The 18,040-nt window shown below is 48.2% G+C and overlaps 1 non-coding gene across 1 annotated transcript; it reads right to left on the bottom strand.

Annotated features, from left to right (window-relative positions):
* Positions 1 to 451: 451 nt before the first annotated feature.
* Positions 452 to 523, bottom strand: trnaq-uug (transfer RNA glutamine (anticodon UUG)). Its single transcript has one exon. It is a non-coding gene; the product is annotated as a tRNA-Gln (tRNA).
* Between the last annotated feature and the right edge of the window lie 17,517 nt (positions 524 to 18,040).

Genomic DNA, 18,040 nt, shown 5'->3' with positions numbered 1-18,040 from the left:
TTCTGAATCGTTTAACAGACAGACTTAATATTGCTTGTTTAACCTACAGATCTCATTATATAGTTACAAGTTTAAACTCAAATACAGAACATACAGACATCGTCAAATCGTTTAGTCCTGAATTTCCATTATTCCCACCGTAACAAGGTACTCAAATATATAACATCCAGACAATGACCAGTTACTCATCTCACTGGCTGAAGGCACCACATTGTCGAACAGTCTCTTTTCCATCCAAACTTCAATCTTCCTGTTTTTTAATCCAAACTTCAGACTGCGTACTGAAGCAAAGAGTTCAGCAATGCGGGACTGTGCTCCCACAGAGCACAGGATTTGACAACGAGACTTGTCGATCAAGCATCAATGATAAAGGCAATAAAATTGCCCACCAGCACCAGGTGTCTTTTACTTGTTTGTCCCAAATTTTCAGCAGCTGGGACAACAAGAATTGAGGTTCCACTGAGATTTGAACTCAGATTGCTGGATTCAAAGTCCAGAGTGCTCACCATTACACCATGGAACCAACCATACAAAAATCTTTGAAAAAATTCTCAAAAACAACAAAATCATCGCCACCATTACACTTTGGCTCGGCCTTTTCTCATGTCTCGCATCAGTTTTCCCTCTTTACGCTCTGCTAATTATCGATGCAGAGCAATTCACACAGATGCTGTCGAGGCTATGGTTTCTCAAGTAGCTGTTTCTGTTTCACACTGTTCATCACAGCTTGTACTTCAGTCTTGCCAGGTAAAAAGTGCGTTTGCATTGCAATGCATTAATGTAAAATGCTTGGCATGAAAAGAAAACGTTTTGTCGAGTGCGAAGATTCACTAGACTGATTCCCGGGATGGCAGGACTGACATATGAGGAGAGACTGGATCGACTGTGCCTTTATTCACTGGCGTTTAGAAAGATGAGATGGGATCTCATAGAAACATATAAAATTCTGATGGGACTGGACAGGTTAGATGCAGGAAGAATGTTCCCAATGTTGGGGAAGTCCAGAACCATGGAACACAGTTAAAGCCATTTAGGACCAAGATGAGGAGAACCTTCTTCACTCAGAGAGTTGTTAACCTGTGCAATTCACTACTGCAGAGAGTTTTTGATGACAGTTCGTTGGATATATTCAAGAGGGAGTTAGATGTGGCCCTTACGGCTAAAGGGATCAAGGGGTATGGAGACAAAGCAGGAAATGGGTACTGAGGTGAATGATCAGCCATGATCTTATTGAGTGATGGTGCAGGCTCGAAGGGTCGAATGGCCTACCCCTGCAAGTATTTTCTGTGTTTCTTTGTTTCTATGCAGTGCCTGCATTTCAAACAGCATTGCTTTTATTGATCCTGCGGAATGCATATTGCACAGATAATCTCAGCACACATTGTGCAGACAAAGGTAGCATTAGACAACAAAGTGATTTGTCCTCCGCTGATTTGTAGCAGATGACTGACGGTTGAACACACGATTTGACAACTAGACTTGTAGATCAAGCATCAATGACAAAGGCAACAAAACTGCCCACCAGCACCAGGTGTCTTTCACTTGTTTGTCCCAAATTTTCAGCAGCTGGGACAACAAGCATTCAGGTTCGACTGAGATTTGAACTCAGATCATTAAATTTAGAGTCCAGAGTGCTCACCATTACACCATGGCAACAACCATGACAAAATCTTTGAAACATTTCTCAAAAACAACAAAACCATCTCCAACATTACACTTTGGCTCGGCCTTTTCTCATCCACACCGTCAGTTTCCCCACTTTACGCTCTGCTAATTATCGATGCAGAGCAATTCACACAGATACCGTCGAGGCTATGGGTTCTCAAGTAGCTGTTTCTGTTTCATTCTGTTCATCACAGCTTGTACTTCAGTCTTGCCAGGTAAAAAGTGCGTTTGCATTGCAATGCATTAATGTAAAATGCTTGGCATGAAAAGAAAATGCAAATTTTTTCGAGTACAAAACATGCAGTGCCTGCATTTCAAAAGCGTTGCTTTTATTCATCCTGCTGAATGCATATTGCACAGATAATCTCAGCACACATCGTGCAGGTAAAGGCAGCATTAGATAAAAAACTGGTTTCTCCTCCGCTGATTTGTAACAGGTAACTGATGGTTGAACACATGATTTCACAACTAGACCAAGCAACACTGACAAAGGCAACAAAACTGCCCCCCAACACCAGGTGTCTTTCACTTGTTTGTCCCAAATTTTCAGCAGCTGGGACAGCAAGAATTGAGGTTCCACCACAATGTGAACTCAGATCACTGGTTTACTGAGTCCAGAATGCTCACCATTACACCATGGAACTAATCATGCCAAAGTTTTTGAAACATAGAAACATCGAAACATAGAAACATAGAAAATAGGTGCAGGAGTAGGATGGCAAAAATTCGTGGGACAACCTCCCCTGTGTTTGGACTCATTGGAAAGGAAATTTAATTTAGAACTATCAACCAGAAAGTTTGGGATCCTAACTGGAAGAAACTACGAGTTTTAATCGAATTTGGGATTTTACAAGGCAGATTGGGTCCGTGTGGAAAGGGCTGAGAACTAAAGGATCGTTCAAAGAAACCAGTTTGAGTATTGAAACTGTCTGGGATATTGAAGCTGAACAAATTGTCTGGGGAATTGTGTAAACTCGAAAACCCATCTCCCCGGGAGACATTAACATAGCAACAATCAACCCAGAGATAGCCAGCCATCACTCAGAGCAGGAAACCCATCCAGCGTATACATAATGACAATGGCCCATCCAGCCCGCATGGAAAATCCAGGACATTGCAAACACCAAAAATCTAATTTTCCCGATCAAGAAACAAATTCAAAAGATCGACACATCCGAGACAGGTTACCATTAATGGGCCCGCCAAAATATAACAAAGAGATATCAAGCCCGCCAAAATTAAAATCAAAGAATCGGGGCTCATTTAGCGCGCAGATTAGAACGGCTCCCAAAGTATAACTGGGGCCCTGTTTTTTAACGAAAGAAGGAGAAGGGGAACGAGGGAAAAAGAAGAGAGACCACTGCAGCAGTTTGTAATAAGCCTTCCAGAGAGCTTGCTACACAGCCTCCTATGCAGGTCTTCTGAGCTCCAACATCTTCAGCCTCGACGACACTCCTGGACCACACTGCCCTGCGACCGAAGGAGAAGAAAGAACATCATCACAGCAGAGAAAGCAGTTCCCAGTAACTTCCGACATCATCATCACAGCAGCAACTGACCACAGCCAACGTGGTAACATCGAAAACACCGCGACCGACAAATTCTAAGATAAACAGTCCTCAAGAAGAAACCAAAGATTCGAAAGTTTCCCCTCTACAATCTGTTCCTCGATACCAACAGGTGAAACATTACCCAAAAGAACTTTAAAACCAATTGCTGACGGAAGAAAGTGGGTACTTACCCATAAATCCAATACGCGCCCTACCGCATCAGCGGACACCACCCAACTGAAGACTACGCAGCAAGAAGTCTTTCACAACATTCAGGGTATGGCAAGCAGAACTTACAGAGTCCAGTGAACCCCAAAATTGCGAACCACCGCCAACTGACAATAAGAGGATTGGTGAGCATAATCCCTGTTTGCCCGAGAGTTTGACCTAGTCAGAGTTAGGCATTGGGATGTGGGAGGTGTATTATTATTCTGTAACCCCATGAATGTTTGGTAAAGTGTTTTTTTATTCTAGTAATTACAAGCTTGACATTGTACATTCTTATTCTTGTTAAAATTGAGGTTCTTTGCACCAAAACTAGTTGTCTCTTGTTCTTTGTCACATCGCCAAATAAATCTAAAGTCTAGAACCCAGGAAGTGCGAGCGATTCAATCTGCTCAGAAGGTCAGAGATGAACCTGATCCCACACACCACCCCCTGCGACCGCGGCAGGACTTTGGTGTAAAGGATGTGATGCAGAGATTGCTGTTTTGGAGGAAAGAACCAAGATGACAGAAAGGATTTCCTCCGATGTGTATAAGAAAGTGAATGTCACTCATCAATGCTTGAAACTATCATTAAGGAAGAAATAGCGGGACATCTAGATAGGAAGAGTGCAATCAAGCAGACGCAGCATGGATTCATGAAGGGGAAATCATGTTTAACTAATTTACTGGAATTCTTTGAGGATATAATGAGCATGGTGGATAGAGGTGTACCGATGGATGTGGTGTATTTAGATTTCCAAAAGGCATTCGATAAGGTGCCACACAAAGGTTACTGCAGAAGATAAAGGTACGTGGAGTCAGAGGAAATGTATTAGCATGGATAGAGAATTGGCTGGCTAACAGAAAGGAGAGAGTCGGGATAAATGGGTCCTTTTCGGGTTGGAAATCGGTGGTTAGTGATGTGCCACAGGGATCGGTGCTGGGACCACAACTGTGCACAATATACATAGATGACCTGGAGGAGGGGACAGAGTGTAGTGGAACAAAATTTGCAGATGACACAAAGATTACTGGGAAGAAAGCGGGTTGTGTAGAGGACACAGAGAGGCTGCAAAGAGATTTAGATAGGTTAAGCGAATGGGCTAAGGTTTGGCAGATGGAATACAATGTCGGAAAATGTGAGGTCATCTACCTTGGGAAAAAAAACAGTAAAAGGGAATATTATTTGAATGGGGAGAAATTACAACATGCTGTGGTGCAGAGGGACCTGGGGGTCCTTGTTCATGAATCCCAAAAAGTTAGTTTGCAGGTGCAGCAGGTAATCAGGAAGGCGAATGGAATGTTGGCCTTCATTGCGAGAGGGATGGAGTACAAAAGCAGGGAGGTCCTGCTGCAACTGTAAAGGGTATTGGTGAGGCTGCACTTGGAGTACTGCGCGCAGTTTTGGTCACCTTACTACAGGAAGGATATACTAGCTTTGGAGGGGGTACAGAGGCGATTCACTAGGCTGATTCCGGAGATGAGGGGGTTACCTTATGATGATAGATTGAGTAGACTGGGTCTTTTCTCGTTGGAGTTCAGAAGGATGAGGGGTGATCTTATAGAAACATTTAAAATCATGAAAGGGATAGACAAGATAGAGGCAGAGAGATTGTTTCCACTGGTCTGGGAGACTAGAACTAGGGGACACAGCCTCAAAAGATGGGGGAGCCAATTTAAAAGCGAGTTGAGAAGGAATTTCTTCTCCCAGAGGCTTGTGAATCTATGGAATTCTCTGCGCAAGGAAGCAGTTGAGGCTAGCTCATTGAATGTATTCAAGTCACAGATAGATAGATTTTTAACCAATAAGGGAATTAAGGGTTATGGGGAGCGGGCGGGTAAGTGGAGCTGAGTCCACGGCCAGATCAGCCATGATCTTGTTGAATGGCAGAGCAGGCTCGAGGGGCTAGATGGCCTACTCCTGTTCCTAATTCTTATGTTCTTATTTAATGGGTGCTTGGTCTGTTGCGCGCTGAGCATCCAGGATACGCTGCGGCCCTGGACACCCAGCAAGGACCATAAGGAATCAGTAGAAAAGGCAATTTGGTTGGCCTGCCTGCAGCGACAGGTCCAACTCCGAGATAAGAACATCGAGTCACTGCAGGCAGAACGATGTGAATGTGCAGAAACATCACATGACAGGGCTATGGCAGAAGAAATGTGTGGAGAGAACTCCGGAAGCTAAAACATGGAAAGACACAGCGAATGGAAAGGTTGAAAAACAGCCAGAACTATTTACAGTGTCAGGTTACCGAGGCTAAGAATAATGAAAAGATACTGTGGGAGGAAAACACTCGCCTCACCCTTCAAGTAAAAGAGTTGGAGGAGAAGTTAAGAGACGTACAGCAGCTTATAAAGTAGCCAGCACGATTGAGTCAGGAGATCACGGTCCCTGCCAGCAACAAATCAAAAGTTTAACCCTTGCTCTGTCCAAGGCAAAAGGCATGGTATTCCTAATAAACCCGGGTACGGCCCGGGTAAACCTGGAACAGAAGAGGAAACTGTTCAACCACCACCTGTGGTGCCGGTGACTATACCGGTTCGGCAGCAGGAGGGTGAACGAGTTGTGGGGCGGACAGGGACAGCGGACCACCACCACCTGTGGCACCGAGTTTGAGCTTGGCTTGGCAGCAGGGAGGAGGGGCAGGCGAGCCAGAACAGGAAGGGCCAGAACCAGGGCCAATGTGCCCGGTCCGGCAATAAATGTTTGGCCCGCCCACCGGTGCTGGGGGTCTGGGGCCCCTGGAAAGTCAGTTTGTGGTTCCCCACACGACCCAACAGCTTAGGGCTATGATAAGTCACCTGGGAAAGCTCACTCCAAAGGGGGACACCTCGGTCCACTTTATGGAAGTGGAACAGGCAGGGGATATTAACGCGTGTGATGATGCCGAGATAGCAAAGATGCACCTCCTCTCACTGGACAGCAAGCTGTACAGGTTCCTATCTGCCGAGAGCAAAAGGGGGCAGAGGACATGTGCTGCTGTCCAGGAAGATATTCGAGAAGCCATGGGCTGTAATGATGGGAGTCCCTTCTCCAGACCCATGGAAGTGTAGCGCAGGGAAGAGTTCTCCTGCCCCTGCCCAAAAGACCGAGACTGAGAAGCCAGCCCCTCCCCACCCGTTTGATACATTTCTGACTGCGCTGCGAACAATGCTGGATGGCTCTGGGAGGGTAGCCACCGCCACCGGTACCGAAATCCCATCTGCCCCATCCCAGCCAAAACAGTGACTAGAACAGACACAGCCTGTCCACCTGTGTTCCCTCGAGTACGATGCGTGGGGCAGACCGACCGTTCAGATGGAGGTGGAAAAGGTGAAAGGGACTGACCTGCTGGATACCGGTGCATCAAGCACCCTTGTCTATGTAAATAACCCCGCCGCCTCACCTCTGTCTAGCGGGGTCCCCTAGAGCTTGGTGGGTTTCACAGGCACCGAGAAGGTTGGCTCTTTCTCCGTTCCGTTCTCTATTCGTTTCGGAACACTCCACACCAAATGGACTTGTGTCCTGATGAAGTGGGAACAGGAAGGGAGAGGGATCCTGGGGGCTGACTTCATTCGAGGCCATGGGATCCTCGTGGATTTAAGAAACCATTGTCTTTCGGGGTCAGTATGTATGGGACAGGAGAGTGATGTGATGGTTATCCCAGAAAAATGGGGAAAAGGGACGGTGTGTACCATGAAGCCAAGGAGTGTTACAACCTTGAATCACTGGTCAGTAACACTCCGATGGAGTACCAAGAGTATGTAAGGGCAAACCTTGCAGCTTTTGCCACTCACAAACACGACTGTGGGAGGATAAACGGGGTCGAGGTTAGCATAGATGGTGACCCTATGACCCGACCGTAGAAACAGTATAACTTCCCCAGGGAGGCGGAGGCAGACATGGAAACAGCCTTGGGTTCTTTAGTGAAACAGGGGTATTGAGACCAATAGCTACCCATGTGAACTCTCCGTTGTGGCCGGTTAAGAAACGGGACAACACCTGGAGAGCCACGGTGGACTATCGAGTACTCAACCGTAACATCCCCGCCTGTGCACCCACGGTTGCTGCCGTTGGATGACCTCATTGGAAGTATCCCAGCCTCCGCGACCACCTTCACGGTGCTGGATATTTCCAACGGGTTCTGGTCCATACCTTTAAGAAGAGAAGGTCTGTACAAGTTTGCTTTTACCTTTAAAGGACAGCAATACACTTGGAACTGTCTCCCTCAGGGCTTCCACAACAGCCCCAGTATTTTCCATCAATGTATGGCCAACTGTTTAAAGAGCTTCAGCAGACCCCAGCAGCTGGTACAGTATGTGGACGACCTGCTCCTGTTCACCGATGAGGGGGAGGAGCATGGTCCACTGCTGGCTGAACTGCTGGAGCTGCTGAAAGAAGAAGGGTTTAAAGTGAATCCCACAAAGGCACAGATCGGCCTGAAGGAAGTAAAATTCCTGGGACTGGCTGTGCGCGCTGGGGAAAGGGCCATTAACAAAGCTAGAAGGGAAGCAGTGCAGAAGTTACCAGCTCCCGACACAGTGACAGGAGTAAGATCTTTTCTCGGGCTAACCGGGTACAGCAGAGATCTCATTGAGGATTATGCAGCCACAGCAGCCTCTCTGCTCCGACTCCGACACAAGGGAGTGGAGTGGGAATGGGACGAAGGTTGCGAGGCAGCATTTATCCAACTCAATAAAGACCTGCAGACCGTGCCAGCTCTCGGGGCTATTGTTGGGGGTAAAGAGTTTTCCTGGAGGTAGCAGCCAGTGGGGACAGCCTGAGTGCAGTACTGCTCCAAGAGCGGCACGGCCGGCTGAGGCCAGTGGTCTACTCCTCCAGGATACTCACGGATGTGGAGAAGGGATACTCCAACTTTGAGAGGCACCTCCAAGCCACTCACTGGGCTGTGAAAAGATCACTGATCTTCACAGGGGATCCCCTATCACACTCCTTACCTACCATACGCCCATCCAAATGCTCCTGGACGGGAGGATCAAGGACGGGACAGAGAGCAGTGCCCGCATTGCTCGCTGGACCCTACTCCTCTCCCAGATGGACTTAAGGGGTAAGAGTCTCTGCGAGCCAAGACTCGCAGCCAACATGATCTATCCAGGGACTGCCCACCGGTGTACGGTGGGAAATTAACATAGGTTTTCGGGCTGGGTTACACCGCAGAGGCCGAGAGGTCCTTGTGGGCGGTTCAAGCACGGATCTGCGGGTGAACGACTCACAGGCTGTGGAGTTTATGACCCAGAGGCAGGCATTGCCCTGGTGATTAAACTCCCCAGTACGATGAGTGCCCAGCACGCTGAACTGTCTGCGGTGGTATATGTAGTCACACACCCCGAAGAATTCCCCACCTGACACACGATTTTCTCGGACAGTATGTTCACATGCAATTCGTGTCTGGAGTACTTGGCTATCTGGTCCCGTCGCGGATACACATCTGCAGACGGGAGACCCCTGGCAATTAAGCCCCGACTGGAAAAGATCATGACAGCCGTGGGGGAGGAAGGGAAGATCTATATACATAAAGTGAAGGCACATTCCACCACTGAACCCCGTAGTGAGGGAAACCAGCAGGCTGACATGTTGGCCAAGCAAGGTGCGCGCACGGGCAAGCTCTAGGATCCGTACAACCCAGGCCCCATCGCAGCAGTCAGGGGCAGGATTGGGATGACAGGGAGGGTAGGGGTAGCATTGTCCCCGGACCTAAAAATGGTTCAGATCCAAGACCCCGTCCCTAAAACTGTCCTGAACACGCTAGAAAAAGGGGAAAGGGTAGACGGCCCGTACAGAAGGCATGCTGTTCAGGGGGGAGCAATGGGTAGTACCCCAACAACAGCGGAGAGAATTCCTCCAGCTGGCCCACGAGGGTCCAGGAGCAGGACATCCTGGACCTGAGACCACTTGGCAATGGGTGGTACAGGCAGGGTGGTGGCCGGGACTCAGGGAAGACGTCCGCGAGTTCTGTGCCAGCTGTCTGGTGTGCGCTGCCAACAACCCCGACCCCCAGAAAAGGAAGGTGTCTATGGGACATATCAGGAGGGTAGAGGGATCCTGGCAGTCGATCCAGGTCGATTACATTGGGCCTCTACCCATCGCCCAGGGAGGTTACCAGTACTGTCTCGTGTTGGTGGATGTATTCACCAAATGGGTGGAAGCCTTCCCATGCCGAACAGCCACTACCCTGGGAACAGCCAGGATCCTGGTCAGGGAGGTGTTCTCCCGATGGGGACTACCCCAGTACGTGGATTCCGACCAGGGGAGCCACTTCACCCGGCAGGTGATGCAGGAGACCATTAAGGTGCTCAGCATCAAAGGTAAATGGCATGTCGCCCACAACCCACAGTCATCCGGGCCTGTGGAGCGTTTAAACCGCAACATCAAAGAAAGGCTGCGAAAGTAGACAGGGGACTCACCCAAGAGGTGGGTAGAGGTCCGACCACTGGTCCTCATAGGGATCCGGGCCAGCCAGTCAAAGATCACGGGGTACTCCCCGTATGAGCTCATGACCGGCAGAGCCAGGCGAACCCCCACCCATGTATTAGCCCCGGTACTCACGGAAGGTCAGCTTAGGGAAGCGAGCCGGGACAGCTTTGTCAGGAATCTGATTGAACACATTAAACAGATTCACTGGCAGGCTGCTGACAATATGGGAAAACAGCATCGGAGCAACTGACTGCTGCTCGAGCCCCGCAAACACCACGAATGGGAGATAGGGGACCAGGTTATGGTCAGCAACTACGCTCGAGTAGGGGTTTTTGAGGCACTGTACATGGGGCCGTACCACATTGTCGACAAGGCAAGCCCCATGATCTGTGCCGTGAAAATGCCTCGCCGTACAAAGTGGTTCCACATAAACCAGTGCAAACTTTTCAACCCCGGGACAGCAGCGAAACGTAAGGGACAGCCAGGAACAGGGAACTGTGCTAAAGGCAGGGACCCTCAGCCAGCAGCCTCTGACTGTGGAAATCCCACAGGGGACGTGGCAGACCCATAGACTGTACCCAGAGGGGCGGTGGACTGAGTTACTGGAGGAGCTGGGACTTGGACGCACCCCCAGGGGTCAAAACCCTGAGAAGGACTCTCCGCACGCCACGGCCTAAGGCACCGTGGTCACCAGCGCCCCAATTTAAGTGGTTCAGCCCCGGGAGAGGGACCTGCCGTGAAAGGGTACCTAAGATCAGGGACCAGCCTGCGAGCAGGGACACCCAGCCGGTAGCCTCGGGCGACGAGGGAGCCCCAGAAGAGATAGTGGTGGACCAGCCACTAATTGGGGGTCCCCAGCCCACGGCCTCAACCAGGCAGAACCCCCAGGGGACAAAATGAACCAGGCAGCCACCCCCAAAGGAGCGGTGTGCTGTATCACCGGAGGGGACATTCCCCCAATAGTGTGGGACTCAGACCCACCTCCGGTCAGGACACTCCAGGTCCTGCGGTACAGTCCGACCTACTACCGGCCCCGCTGGAAACACAGAGGCCAGGGAAGAAAAGAGAAGGACAGGAATTAACCTGGCCACCCGGAGATGGGTGGCAGATGTACATAAATAATACGATATGTGTTAAGGTATGTTTAGTAAGAATCTAGCGTAGTGTAGATTATGCGTGTAATGATTTCAGGCACCACAACTGAAAAGAAACCACACATATGGAAGGTGTGAAACGAGTAGAATAGGATAAGGATGTTTATATGAATATAGAAGTTAAGAGTTTCAGCCGACAGCCGGTGACTAAATAGTGACATATGTATTGGGGAAAGGAAAAGACCCCACCTTGTCGGCAGTAAAAGAGGCACTACAAGATCGATAACAACATGAACAGGGTCCTGTTCCTGCTCGCCCTGATAAGGATGAGCAGTGACAGCTGAGGAGACGTGGAAGAATCCCCCATTTATGGTCTCAGGAGAGAGAGCACCGATCGTGACTGCAGCGGGTGACACCCCGGGTGTGGAAGAGCTCACCGTGTACGCCCACGAGGGAAGGTGGCCAGGGTGGATGGGGTCTCATTCCACCCACTACTCCAGCCAGGAAGGGTTTACCTCTGGGGAGGCCTCCGTTCCATGCCCCAGGATACGGGTCGTTGCTGCGTGGGTCAGTGTCACGGAGGGAAAACGTGTATGTTTGACTTGTAAAGGAAAGATTCCCCTGGGTAGATGGTGCTGGCTCAGGAAGCTGAGCAAGGATGTGGGGGATCAGCACTCTGACTGGGAAAGACTCGGGAATGACACGTACCGTACCATCACGGGGACACGGGGAGGAGTGAAGGTGTGTTAGAACAAGTGGTGGGAGTCTGAACAGGGAATTTACGTCTGCATGTGGTGGTCAGAGGAGATCTGTCCTGCAGACATATCAATCGCCTTTGCCAGGCAATGGCAAGATGAGGGGGAAGGGATGGGGTGGGATTCCAGCCTACACGGGTGTGTGGTCCCACACTCCCCACTCCCAATTAACACCACCGAACTTATAGCACACATTAAGAAACCCCTGCCCACGACCCCGCCAGTGAGAACAATAATAGAAAGGTGTCCGACCACCACCAAGTGACTCGGGAATGGATTAGTATTGGTACCAACCGAAAAGGTGTTATACCAGGGGCTACATTATGCAGTAGCTTCAGTTATTTTAAACTTTACCGAGGTGCATATACCTGACTGGTGCCCGAAGGAAACAGAGCAGCTATACCAGGCCCTACTCAGAGAAATGTTCAAGAACTTTTATGAGTTAGAATTTGAGAATGTAGACAAAACAGATATATACATCCTATACGCTAGGGACACCAGGGGCACGGGAAGACCTAGAAGGGGCACCTTGAACGACATTTTAACTGCATATCATGCAGGATCCTCTGTGATAAATAGCCTGGACGATATAGAACGACACATGCAGATAAATGGTCTACAGAACCAACTGAGAAACATCATGAAAGAAGAAAACACAGGAGAAGGCTCAGAGCTACACGAGGACCAGGCTATGATGATCCATTGAAAGGAAATCGTGGCTGAGCTGGAAAAACATGCACAGACAGGGAATGCACTCATACGGGAGGATAGGAATGCTTCTGACCAGGTTGCACAGAACGAGGTGTGTGTGCTGTACGGGGCATGGTTGTTGGGCGAGGGCCGCAACAACCTGGAGGATTTAAAACAAGGTTTAGTCCCCTCCTGGATCAGTAACAAGCACCTCGCAGCCCTCCACCCGTACAGTAACTCACTAAGCCCGTGCCAGCTCGGCCTAGCTTCTGAAACTTACCCTGTCCCAGTCGATCGCGATGTTCTAATCACACCATCATGGGGATAGTACTGAGGATGTCGGTCATGGGTGGGACAGCCCTTCCCACACTGTATACAGGGTGGAGAACATTGGAGTCATTCAAGGAGGTGCACATGCTCATTTCACAGCAGTCCCACCCTATGTCATAAAGTGGGAACACGCTGTGACGGGTACTGACCTCTCCGGGTGCACACATAATACTGTGTCCCCAGCACTTGAACACCTATTCTAAACCACAGTGTGGGTTTAAAGCTGCTGGTGCACAGTCTATCAACTGTACCATGGAGGTAATGGCACAAAACCATGTCCCTCCACAGGGAGCATACATCGGGGGTGGGACATATTGTGTCACCACCAGTGCGCCCCACTACCAACATGGACACTTCTGGTGTCCGGTCAGTGACAGCAGTTTTTGCTTTATACCCGAGGCAGAAGTTCAAGTGGCCCAGGAACGGATTGTCCCCATTCCCGAACCCTCCACTGTTCACCTCACTGTGAGAGAAAACATCACAAACCTGCAGGATTATGTTGTACATTTGGCGATGAAATTCCCCCACTACCCGAACAACTTACTGCTCTGCTAGCAGCTGTAGTAATCTCACAAAAACATTTTGATTCTCGAGAACAGAAAACAATTGAGATAGGGAGAAAGATTCTAGAGATCACAATTTCACCTTGGTGGGACATTTTCAGAAATATAGAAGTTCCTACCGGGATCAGAATAGCTTCCCACTTTTTGGTTGTCTGTCAACTCGCGATTATTCTTTACTTATGGTGTCTCACTTGTTGAGTGAAATGCAGAGGCCGTCAGGTCAGGCACCAAAGGTGCTGTACGCTCCCTGGCCAAACTTGGGCATCACACAGGGAGAAGTAACACCATACTACCATGAACTCATCCTTTTTTGGCGTGGAAGCAAGTCATCCTCATTTCGAGGGACCGCCTATGATGATGATGATGATGGATAAATTAACGTCCCGACAGCTCATTGACTGCAGGAGTGGGACCGTGTGGCGCTTCAGAAGACATGTCAAAAAGACAAAGTCACTGATTCCGTCTCATGTGCTCCTCCAATCAGGAATAGCAACAAACTAAAAATGCTTAATAATGGTTACACCTTATCTCCAAATAAACTACATAGTTGGCTTGTTGGTCTAGAGGTATGATTCTCACTTCGGGGTTGTGATTTGAAATATGCGAGAGATCCCGGGTTCAAATCACGGACGAGCCCTCATTTTGCCGCGAATTTTGAATTTGCATCGAACTTTTGCAAAGAAGGACTTGCATTTCTGCAGCGTCTGTCAGGAACTCATGATGCCCCAAAGTGCTTTACAGTCGTTGAGTTGCCTTTGAAATATTGTCACGTGAGGAAAGATGTGCCCAAGTCACCTCACACGCACCTCAACTCTTTGTGAAGGAGATCATAGAATCATAGAAGTTTACAGCACGGAAGGAGGCCATTTCAGCCCATCGTGTCCGCGTTGGCCAACAAGAGGCTATCCAGCCTAATCCCACTTTCCAGCTCTAGGTCCATAACCCTGCAGGTTACGGCACTTCAGGTGCACATCCAAGCACTTTTAAAATATGGTGAGGGTTTCTGCCTCTACCACCCTTTCAGGCAGTGAGTTCCAGACCCCCACAACCCTCTGCGTGAAGAAATTTCCCTTCTAAACTTTCTACCAATTACTTTAAATTTATGCCTCCTTGTTGATGACCCCTCTGCTAAGGGAAATAGGCCCTTTCTATCCAGTATATCTAGGCCCCTCATAATTTTATACACCTCAATGAAGTCTCCCCTCAGGCTCTGTTCCATGGAAAACAAATCCAGCCTATCCAATCTGTCCTCATGGCTAAGATTCTCCACTCCCGGCAACAGACTCGTAAATCTCCTCTGTATCCTCTTCAGTGCAATCATGTCCTTCCTGTAATATGGCGACCAGAACTGCACGCAGTACTCCAGCAGTGGCCAAACCTGCCCCACCGACCACATCTCTTGTATTCTATTCCTCGGATAATAAAGGCAAGCATTCCATATTCCTTCTTAACCACCTTATCGACCTGGCCTGCTACTTTCAGGGATCTGTGGACATGCACTGCCTGGATTCTGGGGAGGACCCAGCAGATTGGAAAACTGCAAATGTAATGCCCCTATTTAAAAAAGGAGGAAGACAAAAAGCAGGAAACTATAGAGCAGTTAGCCTAACGTCTGTGGTTGGGAAAATGTTGGCGTCCATTATTAAAAAAGCAGTAGCAGGACATAGAAACATAGAAACGTAGAAAATAGGTGCAGGAGAAGGCCATTCGGCCCTTCGAGCTTGCACCACCATTCAATAAGATCATGGCTGATCATTCAGCTCAGTACCCCTTTCCTGCTTTCTATCCATACCTCTTGATCCCTTTAGCCTTAAGGGCCACATCTAACTCCCTCTTGAATATACCTAACGAACTGGCATCAACAACTCTCTGTGGCAAAGAATTCCACAGGTTAACAACTCTCTGAGTGAAGAAGTTCTCCACATCTCGGTCCTAAATGGCTTCCCCCTTATCCCTTAGACTCTGACCCCTGGTTCTGGACTTCCCCAAACATCGGGAACATTCTTCCTGCCTCTAACCTGCCCAGTACCGTCAGAATTTTATATGTTTCTCTGACATCCCCTCTCATTCTTCTAAACTCCAGTGAATGCAGGCCCAGTCGATCCAGTCTCTCCTCATATGTCAGTCCTGCCATCCCGTCTGGTGAACCTTCGCCGCACTCCCTCAATTGCAAGAACATCCTTCCTCAGATTAGGAGACCAAAACTGATACACAATATTCCAGGTGACGCCTCACCAAGGCCCTTTAAATCTGCAGTAAGACCTCCCTGCTCCAATACTCAAATTCCCCAGCTATGAAGGCCAACATGCCATGTGTCTTCTTCACCGCCTGCTGTACCTGCATGCCAACTTTCAATGATTGATGTACCATGACACCCAGGTCACGTTGCACCTCCCCTTTTCCTAATCTGTCACCATTCAGATAATATTCTGCCTTCACGTTTTTGCCACCAAAGTGGATAACCTCACATTTATCTACACTATACTGCATCTGCCATGTATTTGCCCACTTACCGAACCTGTGCAAGTCACCCTACAGCCTATTAGCATCCTCCTCACAGCTCACACCGCCACCTAGCTTAGAGTCACCTGCAAACTTGGAGATATTACAATCAATTCCGTTGATTCCATCTAAATCGTTGATGTATATTGTAAATAGCTGGGGTCCCAACACTGAGTCCAGTGGCATCCCACTAGTCACTGCCTGCCATACTGAGAAGGACCCATTATCCCTGCTCCCTGCTACCTGTCTGCCAACCAGTTCTCTACCCACGTCAATACATTACCCCCAATACCATATGCTTTAATTTTGCAAACTAATCTCTTGTGTGGGACCTTGTCAAAAGCCTTTTGAATGTTCAAACACATTACATCCACTGGTTTTCCCTTGTCCACTCTGCTAGTTGCATCCTAAAAAAATTCTCGAAGATTTTTCAAGCATGATTTCCCTTTCATAAATCCTTGCTGACTTGGACAGATCTTGTCACTGCTTTCCAAATGTGCTGCTATTTCATCTTTAATAATTGATTCCAGCATTTTCCCCACTACTGATGTCAGGCTAATCGGTCTATAATTATACATTTTCTCTCTCCCTCCTTTTTTAAAAAGTGTTGTTACATTAGTCCCCCTCCAGTCCATAGGAACTGATCCAGAGTCGATAGACTGTTGGAAAATGATCACCAATGCATCCACTATTTCTAGGGCTACTTCCTTAAATACTCTGGGATGCAGACTATCAGGCCCTGTGGATTTATTGGCCTTCAATCCCATCAATTTGCCTAACACAATTTCCTGACTAAGAAAGATTTCCTTCAGTTCCTACTTCTCGCTAGACCCTCGGTTTCCAAGTATTTCCGGAAGGTTATATGTATCTTCCTTCGTGAAAACAGAACTAAAGTATTTGTTCAATTGGTCTGCCATTTCTTTGTTCCCCATTATAAATTCACCTGATTCTGACTGCAAGTGACCTACGTTTGTCTTCACTAATCTTTTTCTCTTCACATATCTACAGAAGCTTTTGCAGTCAGTTTTTATGTCCCCTGCAAGCTTCCTCTTATACTCTATTTTTCCGCTCCTAATTAAACCCTTTGTCCTCCTCGACTGAATTCTAAATTTCTCCCAGTCCTCAGGTTTGTTGCTTTTTCTGGCCAATTTATATGCCTCTCCTTGGAATTAACACTATCCCTAATTTCCCTTCTGAGCCACGGTTGAGCCACATTCCCCATTTCAGTTTTTTCTCCAGACAGGGATGTACAATTGTTGAAGTTCATCCATATGATCTTTAAATGTTTGCCATTGCCTATCCACCGTCAACCCTTTAAGTCTCATTTGCCAGTCTATTCTAGCCAATTCACATCTCATACCATTGAAGTTACCTTTCCTCAAGTTCAGGATTCTCGTCTCTGAATTAACTGTGCCACTCTCCATCTTAATAAAGAATTGTACCATATTGTGGTCACTCTTCCCCAAGAGGCCTCGCACAACAAGATTGCTATTAGTCCTTTCTCATTCCACATCACCGAGTCTAGGATAGCCAGCCCTCTAGTTGGTTCCTTGACATATTGGTCAAGAAAACCATCCCTAATACACTCCAGGAAATCCTCCTCCACTGTATTTAGAAACATAGAAAAATAGAAAATAGGTACAGGAGTAGGCCATTCGGACCTTCTGGCCTGCACCACCATTCAATGAGTTCATGGCTGAACATGCACCTTCAGTACCCCATTCCTGCTTTCTCACCATACCCCTTGATTCCCCTAGTAGTAAGGACTTCATCTAACTCCTTTTTGAATATATTTAGTGAATTGGCCTCAACAACTTTCTGTGGTAGAGAATTCCACAGGTTCCCCACTCTCTGGGTGAAGAAATTCCTCCTCATCTCGGTCCTAAATGGCTTACCCCTTATCCTTAGACTGTGTCCCCTGGTTCTGGACTTCCCTCACATTGGTAACATTCTTCCTGCATCTAACCTGTCTAAACCCGTCAGAATTTTAAATGTTTCTATGAGGTCCCCTCTCATTCTTCTGAACTCCAGTGAATACAAGCCCAGTTGATCCAGTCTTTCTTGATAGGTCAGTCCCGCCATCCCAGGAATCAGTCTGGTGAACCTTCGCTGCACTTCCTCAATAGCAAGAATGTCCTTCCTCAGGTTAGGAGACCAAAATTGTACACAATACTCCAGGTGTGGCCTCACCAGGGCCCTGTACAACTGTAGCAACACCTCCCTGCCCCTGTACTCAAATCCCCTCGCTATGAAGGCCAACATGCCATTTG

Source organism: Pristiophorus japonicus, chromosome 20 (assembly GCF_044704955.1).
Source record: "Pristiophorus japonicus isolate sPriJap1 chromosome 20, sPriJap1.hap1, whole genome shotgun sequence".
Taxonomy (NCBI): Eukaryota; Metazoa; Chordata; class Chondrichthyes; family Pristiophoridae; genus Pristiophorus; species Pristiophorus japonicus.
This window is presented reverse-complemented; position numbering and strand designations above follow the sequence as displayed.